The sequence below is a fragment of the Sciurus vulgaris genome (assembly GCF_902686455.1).
Source record: "Sciurus vulgaris genome assembly, chromosome: 4".
Lineage (NCBI taxonomy): Eukaryota > Metazoa > Chordata > Mammalia > Rodentia > Sciuridae > Sciurus > Sciurus vulgaris.
This window is the reverse complement of record NC_136464.1, coordinates 54,407,639-54,425,705: the sequence shown is the minus strand read 5'-3', so window position 1 is coordinate 54,425,705 and position 18,067 is coordinate 54,407,639. Positions and strand designations below refer to the sequence as shown.

The 18,067-nt window shown below is 36.4% G+C and overlaps 1 protein-coding gene across 3 annotated transcripts in view; it reads right to left on the bottom strand.

Annotated features, from left to right (window-relative positions):
• The window catches only part of P4HA1 (prolyl 4-hydroxylase subunit alpha 1), a 72,990-nt gene extending 57,628 nt beyond the window's left edge, over nucleotides 1–15,362 (bottom strand). The window contains exon 1 of one of the 3 annotated variants that reach the window (XM_079137089.1): nucleotides 15,168–15,362. The gene's annotated coding sequence lies outside the window, so the exon portion shown is untranslated. The remainder of the gene's footprint in view (nucleotides 1–15,167) is intronic. The other 2 variants (XM_079137088.1, XM_079137087.1) reach the window with 2 other exon arrangements.
• Between the last annotated feature and the right edge of the window lie 2,705 nt (nucleotides 15,363–18,067).

The following is an 18,067-nucleotide window of genomic DNA, read 5'->3' as shown; positions in this document are numbered from 1 at the left end:
GCTGGGGTTGTGGCTCAGTGGTAGAGCGTTTGCCTAACTGGGTTCGATCCTCAGCACCACATATAAATAAATAAAATAAAGGACTATCTATATCTAAAAATGTTTTTAAAAATATTTTTTAGAGCTTTCTAATTAATCCTTAAAACTCTTAACTGTTCTATCTTTTCCCTATATAGTTTCTAAATTTTAAAATAAATTCAATTAAAAGTTGTGCATTTTGGGGTAATGAAAATGTAGGGACACAGGGTTAAATAACTCTGGTAGTACTGAATCATGAATATTAAATGGGTGAATTGGTATTGTCTATGAATTATATCTCAATGATGCCTAAAAAAAATCTCAATGAAGTACATAGCTGTGGAATTTTTCTTTTTCTTTTTTAATTCTGGTAGCAAAGCCCTTCTGTGTTTCTGTGTCCCTGACAGCAGTTTTTTAGTGAAATTTGTTCACAGCAGATGAGGATATCAACTAACCAATGGAAAGGTCTTAACTTGATTTTCCAGATACCCTACCAGCACTATTCTCTTTCTCCTTCTCTACCACAAACATGAACTTTAAATGCTTCTGATTACCTTACAGGAGAATAAACCACCATTACATTACTGTTTGCCCCAGTAACAGGCTCCCACTGGTTATTCTGATTTGTCACACTGTTCCTTTTTGTACAAGCACCTCTGACTTCCAGTGACTTTACCTAAACCAACAGGCTTAGAGGGGCCACAATGAAAGGTCCCTATTCCACAAAAGCTGAAAAATAAAATAACAACACTTTCCCTGTAACTTGAATCTCAATAAAAATAGATCACCACAAAAAACGACATTCTGGAAGAACTCCTAAATCTCCTCCCTCAAGTATGCTGCAAACTTCCAGATACTTCCAGAACCACACAGTAGTGAAATGCACTGCTTTCTTGGCTGCCTTACAGTGATTTTGGGAAGGCTTCTAGAATGTAGTAGATGCAGACACTTCCTTTGCTGGGTTGCTGCCAAAGCACAAGCCTTTTTCAAAACCCGGTGCTGTCTGAAGAGTCTAGAATTTTCTCATTGTTTAAAAGATTTCTGTCATCATTTTCTTCATGAATAAATGCTCTTTCCAAAAAAAAACCAAAAACAAACAGAAAAAAACAAAGGCTTGGACTGTACTAACAGAAAGATAATCACAAATATTGTCTAAACTTTTAACTCTAATGAGAAAGTTTAGATTTTTCAGATAAGAGATTGTTTCACTGCTAAAATATACTGTTAATAAAGATTCTTCTTTAAGGTCAACTTTTATTGTCCTTAAACTTCAAGAACAATTAGCTTACAGAACTAAAGAGAAGGTTTCAATGCTGTCTTTCTTCAAATACAACTTGAAAATTATATTTTAAGAATGACATAGCTTACATAAAAATTCAAAGCATTATTCATGTAAAGAATAAGTATGTCTTGAACTAGAGTTGTGGCTCAGTGGTAAAGCGCTTGCCTGGCATGTGTGAGACCCTGGGTTTGATATTCAGCACCACATATAAATAAATAAAATAAAAAATCCATTGACAACTAAAAGAATATTAAAACAAAAAAATGTTTAATAAAAATAAGTATGTCTTTACCTTATATTATGCTTTAAATTCTACACAGGTTTAACAGTTATAAACAATAAAATAAACAACCAAAGTTATAGCATCTCTAAAAGCAGAGAATTTCTAAACATAAAAATAAACATGCCATCAAAATCCAGATGGAATTTATATTCACACAATATAAGTTTATATGTAAAAAAAACTATAAACTACAAATTAGGAAACCATTTAAAGAAAATAGAGCTCTTTTAAGGAGTTCATACAAATCAGTAAGAAAACCACTAAGATGCTAATAGATAAGTAAATAAAGAATATGGAAACTCACAAAGAGGAACCACTAATAATTAACTAAAAATGATCAAACTTATTAGTAATTAATGACAACAAAATTAAAATAAGATACCATCTTTGCCCATCAAATGAATAATAAACAAATTTTTCAATATAACAATTAAAATGATATGTTTTTATGTTTGAAGAAACACAAAACAAACTTATCTTTTAACTTGTAAGTTGAGTGAAATACAATATTTAAAAACTAACACCATACAACTCTGGTGTAATATGTATTAAATGAAAAGAATTCTTCACTGGTGGACAGAAAGTTATAAATTAATACTGACCAAAACAAAGGAAAAAATTAACTCTAGGCCTCTATATTTCATTATTTCCTTCAAAGATATTTATGCCTACAAGAAAGCCACCCAACTACCTAGTACTGAACTACATTACCACAGTAGCACAATTTCCCACTCTGCCTCCACCTAGAGAGAGATATGAGCTAAGGTAGGTCAGTCACTGAATGGTGGTTGAGGAATGGGTTTGTGAATTGCAGGAGTATCTCTTTCTGGAATTGCTAAACTCAGAAAATGTGAATTTGAATCTGCCCTGTGACCTATCTGCCAAGGATTCACAGAAACCCAATTTAAAAACAGGACAAAGTAATACAGATATAATCAGTTCCAACCCCCAGGTCCCTGATTCTTTAAATTACTGTACTGAATCAGAGAGCAAGAATCAATAAATGGGATGGACTCACACTAAAAAGCTTTTCCTCAGCAAAGGATACAATCAAGAATGTGAAAAGAGAGCCTACAGAGTGGGAGAAAATCTTTTCCACATGCACTTCAAATAGAGCACTTATCTCCAAAATTTATAAAGAACTTACAAAATTTTACACCAAAAATACAAAGAACCCAATCAATAAATGGACCAAGGAACTGGACAGACACTTTACAGAAGACACACAGGCAATTAATAAATATATGAAAAAGTGTTCAACATCTCCAGTAATTAGAGAAATGCAAATTAAAACAACTCTAAGATTTCATCTTACTCCAATTAGAATGGCTATTATTAAGAACACAATAATAGATGTTGGCGTGGATGTGGGGAAAAAAGGCACACTTTTACATTGCTGGTGGAGTTGCAAATTGGTGCAGCCACTCTGGAAAACAGTATGGAGAATCCTCAGAAAACTTGGAATGGCTCCACCTTTTGACCCAGTCATTCCAGTCCTCGGTTTATACCCAAAGGACTTAAAATCAGCAAACTACAGTAACACAGTCACATCAATGTTTACAGCAGCTCAGTTCACAATAGCTAGATTGTGGAACCAACCTAGATGCCCTTCAACAGATGAATGGATAAAGAAACTCTGGTATATATACATAATGGAATACTATTCAGCCATAAATAATAATAATATCATGGCATTTGCAAATAAATAGATGGAACTGGAGAATATCAAGCTAAGTGAAATAAGCCTAGCCCCAAAAACCAAAGGCCGAATGTTTTCCCTGATAAGTGGAGAATGATATATAATGGGGGTGGAGGGGGCAGGGAACTTTAGAATATGTAGAAGGAAATGAGAGGGAGAGGGGTATGAAAAATGGTGGAATGAGACAGACATCATTACCCTATGTACATGTATGATTACACAAATGGTATGAATCTACATTGTGTACAACCATAGAAATGAAATGATGTACCCCATTTGAGTACAATGAATCAAAATGCAGTCTGTAAAAAATTAAAAGCTAAAAAAAAAAAAAGGCAAGTGCAGACACTACAGCTTTATCAAAAAGTGAGCTATGTCTTCTGTTCTGAATCTTCAAACAAGTTTGAATAGAATGTAAATGGAGCAAGGTGGATACAATCTCCTTTAGAAGACAAATCTCTATTAAGCCTGGATAAAAGTAATTGCAAAGTACACTAATTATTCAAAATCAAACTTTCCTAAAGTGCTTCTTCCAGGCAAGTCCAGCCCCACAAACTCAACTGTTCAATTAAACCTCAGAACAGATTTTAAGAGTTCTACTACACTGTAAATATTTACAATGTTGGGTTGTCCAGATTTATTGAATTTTAAGTATAAATTATTCGATAAATTACTAGAACAGAGCATCTGGCAAAAACAATTCTATTACCCTTTCAGTTTTACATTTTTTCTTCCAAGAAAAACCTGCAACATTTTAAAGTTTGTCTTTTCCAGACAAATCACCCAACAATTAAAAAAGGCAGACGAAAGAATGCTTGATAGTCTAAACTTTGACACTAAAAATTTTCCACAAAGCTCCTTTTAGCAGTCTCTCCACACCTTCCACACTTGTTCCAAACCTTTTAGAAGGCTCCAGCCTTATTTTTCCTCATACAGATCTCATATTCGACTGTTGGTTCTCCTTTCATGGTGTTCACTTTAATCTTTTTGACAGTTTTTATGATCAACACAAAAGACCAACACAAATTCAGGCCATTACAATGTGCTATATGTCAAAATGTAGCATGCCTTTTCCATCTAAAATGAAATGGATTTTCTAAGACAACTAGGAGTGATTACTGATACAACTAGTTTTATTTTTGCTTTTCTCTTTAATCCCTCAGCAAATTGTCATTTGTTTGAACTTAATTCCATGAATTCCAGTCATACTTCTGCTCCCAAAGAATGTGAGCTAGTGTCTAGTACTTAGAATTTGATGGACAAGTGCTTTAAAGCTATGATCAACTTCTCTCAAACACTCAGAAATCATGTTAGCTTCTTTATCACATCTTTCAGTAGTTGAGCAGTGAACCCAGTTGCTGACATAATTCCAAGTTAATAGCATTTCAAGATTCATATGGGGAGTCAGCTCCAAGTCAAAATATTGCTCTTTACTAAAAGTGCTACCCGGGGGATCTTTTAGAAGTTCTTCTATCAGACAGAACTTTACTATAAGATCATTTCAGAAAAACACACCTCTGATTTTTGCCTATTATACCTATATTACTCCTCTTTCTTCTGAAAACTAGTCTTCTACAGTTTCATTGCTGTTCAACTGTACCTTTAACTCATCTCCATAGTTTTAGCAGTCATGTTACAAACAGCATGATCCCTAACCAAATGGCTGATAAGTTCTTTTCTGGAAATTTTGGAAATACAACTGAGAAAGAAATGGCACTCACACTTTGAACTATATAAAGTAAGTTCAGGAGAAATTAGAGATAAGTTCTGTTACATAGGTCCAAAGAGTAGATGAAACTTATCTGGAAATATTAATAAATGAAGCAGATATACAGAAAGGAAGAAAGACAAGCTAGAGAAGAAAAAACATATTCTTCAAATCTAATCATAATCTTAATCTCAGTTTTGTAGACAATTCCCTATCTATTCAAGACTTACATAAATTACCTTAAGTTACCTTATATGTTAGTAGGATTTGGGTTTTCATTTAGCCCAGAATACTAAAGGGTAATTTCTCACCTCATCCCTGTACTTAATGCACTATTTCTCAATGACTGCTTTTGGTTTGTTAAGAGATTCAAAAACACTACTTATATATAAAAGGTACTTTAAGAGTATGTGATTTTAATCTATTTTCTAAAGATTTAAATTGAAATTTGGACTCACATTTGGAGTTAAATGAACTCAAAGTTTATTTATTTTTGTTTTTTTTTTTTTAAGTGCCAGAGATACCCCTAAAATAGAAATTTTTAAACACAGGTTAATGGGAAGGTTCGACAAAGATATTAATCTTATTATTAAAATGGTACCATTCTTTACTGAGACTGTGTATTTTAAACTATATGATACCTTTCCATTATTTCAAACATCTTAGTTAGAAATGCACACATTTCCTAATATAGGAAAAAGGTCAGATTCTTACTCCCAGGATAGAAAATCTAAAAACTTATGGTAAATCTGATTCATCAATAATGTCAACATTTATTTAATGGTTCCTTTAACAGGAACCAGGAATAAACAAAAGGGTAAGGTGCAAACATAAAGGCCAAATGTGACTGCCAGCAAGTAATTTAAAAAGCAATAATTTATATCAAGGTGCCTAGCTTACCATCTGGCACACAGAAGACACTTAAGGTATGTCAGTTACTTTTGGATATAGGGCAAGAACTCAAGAATAGCTGAATTTGTTGCCAAAGATATCTCAAGGGGTACAGAAACAGAAATGACCTGAAGAAGAAGAAAGCTCAATTTCAACTCTGGGCTAAGGCTGCAAGAAGGAACAAGTATCTCAGTCCCCTAAAGACAGATGCAGGTCATTTATATTTTAGGAAGTTTGAGAAGACAGTAGACAGAAGCACTGGAAAGGAAGGAGGAGGACTGGGGTTGTGGCTCGGTGGTAAAGCACTTGCCTAGCACATGGGTTTGATCCTCAGCACCACATAAAAATAAATAAAGGTACTGTGTTCATCAATTGAAAATATTTTTAAAAAAGGAAGAAGGAAAAGATACAAACATTAAATTATATACACATTTCTTGATGTTGCTTAATAGATGCTGTGTCCAAATATTACCTTAAGCTAAAGATTTCTGAGAAATAAAACAAAGATTTTTTTTGCATATAGATATTCAACTGTTCCAGACTATCTCCTTCTTTCTATTGAATTGCCTTTCTACTTTTCTCAAAAGAATTGACCATTTTTGAGCATCTGAAATCTTATTTTGTCCCATCTTTTCTCTAATACCATACTGTCTTGATTATAGATTTATATCAAGTTGAAATCAAGCAGTGTGAGTCTTCCAACTTTATTCTTTTCCAAAAGTGTTTTAGTTTTTCCAGTTCCTTGCTTTTCCCTATCAACTTTAGAATCAGCTTGTGAGTTTCTATTAAAAAATCCTGCAGGAATGTGGAAATTACACTGAATCTATAGATCAGGTTGAGAAGAATGTACACCTTAATTATGAATCTTCTGGGGCTGGGGTTGAAGCTCAGTGGTAGAGCACTTGCCTAGCATGTGTGAGGCACTGGGTTCGATTCTCAGCACCACATAAAAATAAATGAATAAAATAAAGGTCTATCAACATCTAAAAAATATTTTTAAAAAATAATGAATCTTCCAATCCATGAACATGGTATATAATCACTGTTTTGTAATTTTCACCACACAGGTTTTATAAAGTCAATTCTTCAAATATTTCATGTTTCTGAGATAATTTTTTTAATTTCAATTTTTAAAATTTCATTTGTTCATTAAAAGTATATAGAAATGCAATTGATTGTTGATGTTGTGTACTGATCTTCTATCCTGCAAATTTGCAGAATTCACTTATTTACCAGAGCTGTTTTTGAAGAGTCTTTGAAGTTTTCTAGAGATGTTGTATGATAAGAGGTACCTTTTGATAAACACTGTTAAAAGGATGCAGACAAGTCACCAACTGGAAAAAAATTACTTCCTTATCACATAAAATCAAGTCATTCTACTCCTAGAAAAGAAAGCAAATGCCCTGCTAAAGATCTGTACATGAATGTTAGACTTATTATAGTCAAAAATGGGGAAACAGCCCAAATGTCCATCAACTGATAAATGGATTTTTTAAATTATGTTAACTCATACAATACTATTTTTTAAAAAAGGAATGAACAACATGAGTGACTGTCAAAATAATTATACTGGGGCTGGGGCCATAGCTCAGTGGCAAAGCCCTTGCCTAGCATGTGAGAGGCAATGGGTTTGATCCTTAGCACCACATAAAAATAAACAAATAAAATAATGGCATGCTGCCCATCTACAACTACAAAAACAATTTTAAAAAATTATACTGAGTGTAATTAGCCAGACTCGTACTCCACCACCACCACCACCAAAAAAAAACAAAAAAACAAAAAAACAAAAAAAAATATGTATATATATATATATATATATAAAATGTGTGTATGTGTGTGTAAGATCTACTATACAATCCCATTTATATAAATCTGTAGAAAACACAAACTAATCTCAAGTGGCAGAAAGAAAAAAATGGTTTCTTAGGGATAAGAAAGCAGAGAGGAGGAATTGAAAATTCATAAGGAAAATCTTAAGGGTGATGTTTAATACTTTTTTTTTTTTAGTTGTCAATGGACCTGTATTTTTTTTATGTTCAGTGCTGAGAATTAAACCCAGTGCCTCAGACATGCTAGGCAAGCACTCTACCACTGAGCCACAACCCCAGTCCAAGGGTGATAAGATATATTCCCCTGATTGTACTAACACCTTGAATAGATATTTTTGTTAGATTTATCAAATTATATACAATAAATGGCCATTTAATGTATGTCATTTATACCTCAATAAAGTGTTTAAATATATCAATTTCTTCAATTGGTAATCTTCCTTATATTATTTACTTAACACCATCACTTTACTTGCAACTATAACTGTAGTTTTCACATAACTTCATTAGTGTTGTTTGCTTGTTTATGGGTACATTTTTTTTTTACATGATAGTAAAATGTATTTTGACATATCATACAGAGTATAACTTTCCATTCTTGTGGTTCTACATGATATGGAGTTACACTGGTCATGTACTCTTACATGAACATAGGAAAGTTATGTCGATTCATTCTGTCTTTCCCATTCTCCCTACCTCCCCACTATGAATCAGCACAAATCAAGGAGAACACTGGGCCTTTGGTTTTTGGGGATTGGCTTATTTCACTTATCATGAAATTCTCCAGTTCCATCCATTTACCAGCAAATGCCATAATTTCATTCTTCTTTATGGCTAATATTCCACTGTGTATATATGCCACACTTTCTTTATCCATTCATCTGTTGAAGGGCACCTAGGTGGGTTCTGTAGTTTAGCTATTGTGAACAGAGCTGCTATAAACACTGATGTGGCCACATCACTAAAGCACGATGGTTTTAAGTCCTCTGGGTATATGCCGAGGAGTGGAAAAACTGGGTCAATTGGTGGTTCCATTCCAAGTTTTCTGAAGAAGCTCCATATTGCTTTCCAGAGTGGTTGCATCAATTTGCAGTCCTACCAGCACTGTATATGAGTGTACCTTTTTCCCACTCTCGCTGACATTTATTGTTACTTGTATTAGAGTAGTTTTTAATCAATTAATTGTGATCTATTCTCCAAATATCTTTGAGGTTAAAAGAAATGACACTAAATTTTGAAACTATGTAAATCTGAGAATGTCTTCACAGAACCTTTGAAAATGAATAAATCTGTCCAAATTTAAAAGGGGTGAGGACAATGGGCCATAAACATAGGTCAACATAGCAATGCTGAGAGATCCTAAATGCTTTGAGGTTCTAAGTTCAAACAAGTAGATTTTAGAAACACTAAAATAAACACTTACTGATCAATTTTTGAAGGAACTACATCTGTAAATCCAGCTAATCTAAGATTAGAGTGTAATAGAAGTCCTGAGTCTATTTAAAACCAGTTAATCAATATTTACTGCACATTCTCACATAAATACATAAACACATGTAACTGTCCTCCATTCTGTATGTTACTTCAAACAAGAAGTTGTATTCTTTCAGCACAATGTAGATTAAGTAACAATATCATTATGCACAATAAAGACAAAGGACCCAGGAGAACATTTCCAGGACAATTTTTCTATAAGTAAAAAACAGTGCAGTCTTTGTATACACATTTTCCTTCTTTACTGAAATGATTCTTAAACATCTCAGAGAACAATTTTTGGTTAGAAAGCTTGAGAAATTATTTGGGCAACAGAGCTGGGGAATGAAGTAAAGAATCTTATATATTCAGAAAACAAACAAACAAACAAAAAAAACAGGTTAGACACATCTTAAATTAGTGATTAAAACTTTACAATTTCCATTTCTATTACTTATTCCCCAGAAACCTTACAAAAGACCTTCTAAAATTTTAACATGTCTATAGAAATTTTAAGATGCTTATACAATCCATCTCTGTCATTGTAGACATGAATAACAGAATACAAGTTTTCCTTTATCCACAAGTTCACTATCTGTGGTTTCAGTTACCCATGGTGAACTGTGGTCCAAAACTATTACTTTAGTGCAATAAGTAATTAAGACATTTTGAGCACAAGTGTAGTGATGCTAGCAATTTGGTAAGCAAAGAGAAGCTATAAAGTGCTTCCAAAATAAAGTTCAAAATTTTGAGAGACCATATCACATAACTTTTATTATAGTATAGTTACAGTTTTTCTATTTTAATTTATTGTTTTTAATCTCTTACTCTGTGTATAGGAAAAAGCAATACATGTACAATATGATACTGAGTTTTCAGGTATCCATGGGGGTCTTGGAACGTATGCCCCATAGATCAGAGGGGACTACTGTATATTGTTCTTCTACTTAATACTTCATACAATGTTCAAAGCCTTTTTCATGACTTGTAGTTGTTGACTATCAATTCTTGGATCTTATTAAGTTCCAAAATCAAAGTAACTTTCATTCCTATAAGAGAAACATCTGTTTAACTCATTCTGCATGTGTGAGGGACAAATACCCACAGATACCTATAATATTACTCAAATGTCATTCCTAATACAAAAAAGGTTATTTATGTATGCAATCTTTGAACATGATCAATTCAGGTCAGGATTCACTAGTTCAGAGTAGAATACCCAAAACTGGTTAGCAACCCCCTTCTTAATACATGGATTATAGTGTAGAGTCAGGTATACTTTACTCAACTTCATCCCTTCCAAGGCTTTACTGCCAAAATACCACTTTTCTTTACCCTGGTCTTCCTCTCCTCTTTCCAGCCTTCAATTCTCTTTTTTCTGATGCCAGCTAAAGAAAATATACACAGAAGACCACATATACTAGGAGAAAATGAATTCCTTATTACTGAGGATAAGAATCTAGATATGTGCCTCCATTCAGCACTGACTGATTTAACATGGAGTAAAATAATAGTATTATGCTAAGTATTCATGTTCTATTTCTTTTTCTATGAAACGTTTTTCTTCACTTTTGATACCCCCAGTAGTCTTTATTTCAACCCCACCTTTATTTCAACTCTAGATATTGAAAATATTTCTAATACGTTGTAGATATGCTATTTAATTGACTTTCATTAATTCAGAGTCAGTCTGGCCAATCAGCAATGATGAAGGAATATGAAATAGGAATCAGAGGGCTGGGGTGGCTCAGTGGTAGAGCAATGTATGAAGAACTGGGTTCAATTCTCAGCACCACAAATAAATAAATAAAATAAAGTTCCATCAAAGACTAAAAAAATATTTTTTTAAAAAATATGAATCAGAGAACAGATAACCTGAGTCTAAGTCCTAGTTTTGCTACTTGCTATATTCTTAAGCAAGTTACTTAACTTTTCTGAGCCTCGGTTTCTTTACTGTAAAAAGGAAATAATATAAAACTACCTCACAGAATCATCTTCAGATATTATTTAAAGAAACTCTTCCAAAAGTGCTTTAGTTATCTGGTAGATCATATAGGCGAACTTTCCCAGTCTTTTTAGAGCCCAGTCCAATCCCTGGAGGATTAGAGAAAGAAAAAAATTACTGACTGCTATGGTTTGGATATGGTCTGTACCCCAAAGGTTCATCTGTGAGAAGCCTGGCCCCAACATGGCCCAACATGGCGATGTGAAAAGTGGGCCCTAGTGGGAGGTGGTTACATCATTGAGGCGCTGCCCTTAGAAGGGATTAATGCTGGTCTCAGATTCAGTTTGTTCCCACAGAGTAGATTGTCAGAAGAGAATAAACCCAAACCCTCAATTTCTCTGGCTTCCTGTCTCACCATCTCATCATTTTCTCATACACTTCTACCAGTGCGATGCCATCCACTGTGAGGCCCTCACACCAGAACTGGGCAGAAGCTAGTGCCATGCTCTTAAACCTCCAGACTTTAAAAAAAAACTACCCTATTTTCTTATAGCAATAGAAGACAGACTAATACATGGATCAGGTCTTAGTGTCATGTGTTTCTTTCTTCAAAGAATACAAATGGAGGGCTGGGGATATAGCTCAGTTGGTAGAGTGCTTGCCTTGCATGCACAAGGCCCGGGGTTCAATCCCCAGCACCGTGCACACACACACAGACACACACACACACACACACACATAAACAAAAAGAATACAAATGGAAAGAAAACTGGTTAAAGTTAACTGTGTTCACTACTTCCCCTTGCATTATTTATAAAGCAGTTCATTTGCCAAAAAAAAAAAGAGGCTGAGTATATTAATTTATAATTATTTATATTAATAGTATTATTTAAATTAGATTTATAAATCAACATACCTATATGAAACACTAAGGAAGAAAAAGTCCAAGACAATACTCACTCACTGATGACAACTATGTTATGAACCACGATCTCTGTATTTTTAGCCAACATCCAACCACATATACTAATGGCCATACTGATTTCTTGAATGATCAGTATCAAGTTCAAAAACTGTTGGAGTAACCTAATGAGAATCCTTTTGAATTCTGTACAATATTTATTTGACTAGAGCAAAATTAATGACAGAATAGCTTCAATTTATACAAATACATTTCATTAAGTAGGAAGAGAAATTTAACACGTTTCACTTATATACATACCTACTTTGTTTAGCTTGTCTCATATATTTATATTCACATCCCATAATTGTTTAACTGTAAGAGTCAAGATCTCACTGTAAGAACAGCAGGAAGTTTAATTCAAGAGTGATGCAATTTACTTTTGTGTACTTTCATGACTATTCCACTTTCAGAGTGAAAAACCAAAGATATGTCACAATGTGGTGGGAATACACAATATGATGTACTATCACTGACTTGGCAATTCAACAATTCTAACCACCTATTAACTTTTCTTAAAACCCTTTAAGCAAATGTTTATTAGGGTTATCTATGTACTCAAATCCATGCCTAACTCAATTTTCAATAATATTCAAGAAATTCAGTCTCAGGATGACTAGATAGCCTTAAACATTAGCATCATGTCTTTTTTTTTTTTTTTTTTTTTTTTTTTTTAGGGTTTCTTATAATAAGAGTTCATGGGAAGGAAGGGGGCAGAAATGGTATATAAAATTCCATGTAAGTGCATATTTGCATTTTTTGACCTAGGACCACACCTTTCAGCAGTTTTTCAAAGGACTCCATGACTTGACATAAGTTAAGAACCACTCACAGGTCAATCTAAGAGCAGTATCTATGTTCCAGTTGATAATCACTAAATAAAATAAGCATTCCTTCCACAGGAATTAAGACTTACAAGTTTTATCACTATACTTAACTGCTCTATAAAAGATATTTTTTGTCACTGCAGTAACAGAAAAGGTTAACGTCTCCTTACTAAAAGCCAGCGTCCACCTTCAACAACACGGACTACACAGGTGATACAAAGCTTCCTTTTTTTCAATGGCTATTTGAAAATAATTAAAAGTCGTACACATTTTTAATCTGTTTTACCAGTTTAGTACCAAGACACAAAATAACCAATGTAATTATCCTTTTATCAAAAAGAACTGGTTTTCAGCACTTTAAAATTCATTTCACTATGTCAATGGAAACAGCATTAACCATTTTAAAATAGACAAAGTAGTTCTTTTTGTAGACTTGCTAAATCCAAGAAGCTTTTGCCATTAGCTATCAAAAATACTGGCAGGACTTAAAAGAGCCAACAGTCCCAAACCAAAACTGACAGGATTTTTAAAGGCAAATCCTAAAACTGATGCTTCTAAAAAAAGAAAAAGGTAAAATTTAAAAGTTCATGGGCTGGGGTTGGGGCTGTGGTTCAGTGGTAGTGTGCTCACCTAGCGCACTTGAGGCTCTGAATTCGATCCTCAGCACCACATAAAAATAAAATAAAGGCACTGTGACCACCTACAACTAAAAATATGTATTTTTAAAAAACCCAAAAACTTAAAAAAATAAAATTCATATTAAGATTCTTAAGTGACACTTTAAGCCAAAGTTTAAAATCATGGAATGACTATTCATGTTTCAAATCAAGGCAAAATACATTCAAGGTTGTTCACTTTTCAGCTTCCTGACTATTTTCTACTTTACCTATTTTCTCCATATAAATTTGATCCAAAAAACCCTTCAAATTGTTTAACTTCCAGTGTTCCTGCTATGCACACTGAATGTTTCATCTAATTATTTTAGGAAAAGACTAGCCCCATTCATAAGCTACATCCAAACCTACAAGGGAAAATACGTTTCTTCCCAGAACCTTAAAAAAAAAAAATGAGCAAAAGTTGATGAAAGAACACTGCTGCCACGTCTTTCCCCCTCCCCCACTCACGTAGTGGCCACTTCATCCCTTCAGAGTGCATTCCAAGGGAAAGTCCAAGAGCCACAGCTCTCGGAGAAACAGTTAAGTCTAAATTGGCAAGCCTGTTAGACCTTTTAGATCAATTCCTAAAAGGGGATTTAGCTGCTGCTTTATCCCTTTAAGACGGTGCAAAATTCCAAGAGTCTTCTCCACTCTGCGGAATGAATGTTAGCGTCTAAAAATTAAACTATGTATTTTAATAGGTTGGATTATTTAGAACTAGTCTCATACTTACCGTACCATCCCTCCTCCCCTTGAAACATGTATCTGGAGGCCAATCATATAATCCAACTCAAAATTCTCGCACAATCATGAAATGTTTGACTTAAGGGGACTTTTAAACCCTGCAAATTCTCGAGGGGTGGGGGAGAACTCATGTGCCTTTAAAAAGATTTGTGGGGAAGCAGCAAATCCAGCTTCCCCAACGGGGTGATGTGACAGCAACTTCCTCAGCTCCAGCAGCCCTAAACTCGGTGCCCCGGGCTAGTCTGGCTGCTGAGGCAGCACCCCAGCGCGCAACAGATGACTTCAGCCCGAACTTTCCGAGTAGGTCCGCTTCCCTGACCCGACGCCTTTTCGATAGCGCCGAAATGCCTGGAGAGCTTCAGCCTCAGCTCTGAGCTTTAAAACCCACTCTCCACTGCCACATGCTAACCATCTGCGACTGTGGCGGCCAAAAACCCACGCCCCACCCTCGCGTTCCTCTCGGCTTGGTAGGGAGCACCAGGTACGAAGGGAGCTCGGAAAAATCAACAGGGCGATTCCTCCCCGGGAAGGAACATTCAAGAAAGTCCTGGTCCCTGGGGCGGGGACAGAGGCTGCTGCAGCCCCAACGGTCAGAGGCGGGACGGGGGCAGAGGTGGGAAGGGGAGCACCGATCAGAGCAGCCGGGCCTGCGGGGCAGCACGAGGGCACCGGGCGAGGGGCCGCGTCTCCAGCGGGGAAGGTACCCAGGCTGCTGTAGTTAAGCGGAGACCCCCGCCCCCAAGCCATTCTACCACAGCCGGGAGACCCGGACTGCCGCGGCAAGTGAGAGAAGGACCCGGGCTGCCCCGAGGCCACAGCCTGTCGCCAAGGTCGAAGGAGCGTCTCACCTGGAAAGCGGGACGGGAGGGCGGCACGCTCTTCAGTTCCTGCCGCCTGCACTCGGGCCGGCTACCTACTCCCTGCCCTCAGCCCGCTGGCGGCACGTCTGGGCAGCAGAGGGAGCCAGTTAGCCCTTTTATAACCTCTAGGCCGCGACGGCAGCGCCTGGGAGGAGGCAACTGCAGCCCTCGCTACGTGAGCTCGATCACACCAGCGCCCCCACGACTGCGCAGGCGCCCAGCCCCGGCCTCCCTCCCGCCCCCACCCGCGGAGGGTGCGTGGAGTTAGAGGCGGAGAGGAGGGGCTGGGGCTGGTCGCGCCGCCGGGGCTGGCGGGCCTGGGATGTAACGCGCGTGCGCAGTGCTCTCTCCACGCGCCTTCCAGTGGTTACCGCGGGGTTCTCCTGCTCCGGTTCAGTTTAGCGCTTTAATTTCATGGTCAGCGCCTGGTCTAAGCGAACAAGCCACCAGCAAAGCGGCCTCTTGAAAGTGGGAAGAGAAACATGGAAACTTAGAAAATGTAGCAGAAAGGAATACTGGAGTGGAAAATCATACAGTGCGTCCAGTCTAGTGTCTCAGCTGTCCTGTCCCTAAAGCCTTTTTGCTTTTTAACCTCCCTTTCATATCTCTACATTTTATAGGAATCTCACTGTATCTCCCAGCTTTATTCTTTATCAGCAGATAATAGGCTAAGAGCTCCAGAGGCAGATTATCTGGGTTTAACTCCCGGCACAGTCCTGTGTCACGTTGGGCTTTAACATTTCTTGTATCTGTTTCCTCATCTGCAAAACAGGAATGACGGTATTATCTGTCTCCTAGGATTAGTACGAGATAATGAATGTGAAGCACTTAGAACATGCCTACCATACAGAAAGGATTTGATAAATATTAGAATCTATTATTAAAATAGTAAATCCTCTGGGGTCTGGGGGTGTAGCTCAGCGACAGAGCGAGCACTTACCTTAGCACACAGGAGGCCCTGAGTTTGACCCCCAGCAACGCAAAGAAAAAGAGGAAAAAGAAAAAATATAGATTAAGTACTGTAAGGCACCAAGTACTGCCTTTGATCTTAGTCCTTCCTAAAAGAAGAAAGCCTTACTACCAAGGAGCAGTGCAGGTGATTTTTCTCTTGTCCGTGAAAAGAAAAGAATAACTTCCCTAAAACATTTTTTAAAAATTTTAAGTTGTCAATGGATCTTTTATTTTATTTATTTATATGTGGTGCTGAGTATAGAACCCAGGGCCTCACTCATGCTAGGCAAGTGCTTCACCACAGCCACAATTCCAGCCCCTCACTAATACACTTTATTCAATAAAAATTGTTCCCAAAGCTTTCCATATGTGCCAAAAAGTACAGCAATGATTAACTGTTGACACTTATCTGAGAGGTGGGGTTGAGTATACAAATACTGAAATAGATAAAGCATACTTGGTAGCTTCAGGCAACCAGAAAGTAGATAAGGTGATGCCTACATCAATGGTTCTTAAAGTGTGGTCAGGACATCACACAAGGTCAAAATTCTTTTCATGTTAAGACTTTATTTGCCTTTCTGGCAATACAGTGGGGTTTTCCAGAGTGCACAGCATACATGAGAATCTTTTAAGCAACATTAAAGAGATTTGCAGAGATATAAAATAATGCTACTTTTCTTGCTTTAGAAAATATATTTTATTTAAAAAGTTAACATGTAACTTTTTAATTGTTTTTGAATGAATATTTTACCTGTTTGTTTTAACTCCTAATACAGTAAATGTTGACAGATATGATCTACATAAAAGCTTCTTGTTGCTAGTCACAGTGGCACTAGCTTGTAATCCTAGTGACTTGGGAGGCTGAGGCAGGAGGATTGAAAGTTCAAGAACAGCCTCAGCAAGCTAGTGAGATCCTGTCTTTAAAAAAAAAGAAAAGGCAGGGATTGGGGGGCTGGGGATGTAGCTCGGTGCTAACACATCCCTGGGTTAGATTTCCCCCTGCCAAAAAAAAAAACCTTGTCCTCAATACTTTTTAGAAGTGGTAAGTGGTCAAGGAGCCAAAGAAGAATGGCTCCAGTAGATTTACTGTGAAATCTGTGAAGCTTCAGCTTCAGCTTCAGGGATACTCGTTTGCACTACCCATTTCCAAGTCCCTGGAAGGAATTCTAAGAATATGTTCAAATGGTCCTATGCTTTTGTAAAAATTTTAAAAGCGAAATATTTTAACAACAATCTTTAGTCCTTAGTGACTTCACCTCTTCCACACTTCCTCTTATCTAGTGGTGTTGGAATAGCTAGCAGACATTTTTTAAGTGCAGCTGAAGTTGAATTAAGGATACATTTGGTTTGAGTTTAGTGGGATATATTTTTGTAACCCACAGTCTCTTTCATGTGCAGTTAAGATATTGCCAGCTGTCCCAGGCTTCCAAGAATATTCCTTACCACCCATTGTGTTGACCCACCCAGGATTGTAAAACAAAGGTGTAGGATCAGACCTCTTAGAGTTATTTGAATGTGTCCTGTGTGTTAGCATCAAAAAAATATGTGTGGGCTGGGGATGTGGCTCAGTGGTAGAGCACTTGCTTAGCATGTGTGAGGCCCTGACTTCCATCCCAACAGCTCAAAAAAATAAAAATAAAAATAAAAATGTTGCTATGGAAAATAAGCAGGGTTGAATTTTGGGGAGCTTGAGGCTAATCTGTTGGAAATTCTTCCTATTTGATGTATAAACTTTTAAAGTAAAGATTAAGTGTTTATCAATGCTCATCCCAAAAAAGGAAGTTCTTTTCTGTTAGAATTTAATGAGAACATCCTCAGCAACTAAAGAGTGTTATTCATTCGAAGAAAATTGATGTGCCCTGAACTCTTTTGAGTCATACATTAAGCAACCCTTGGTGATTTCCCCAACTTTGATGACAATTTTAAAGATTTATATG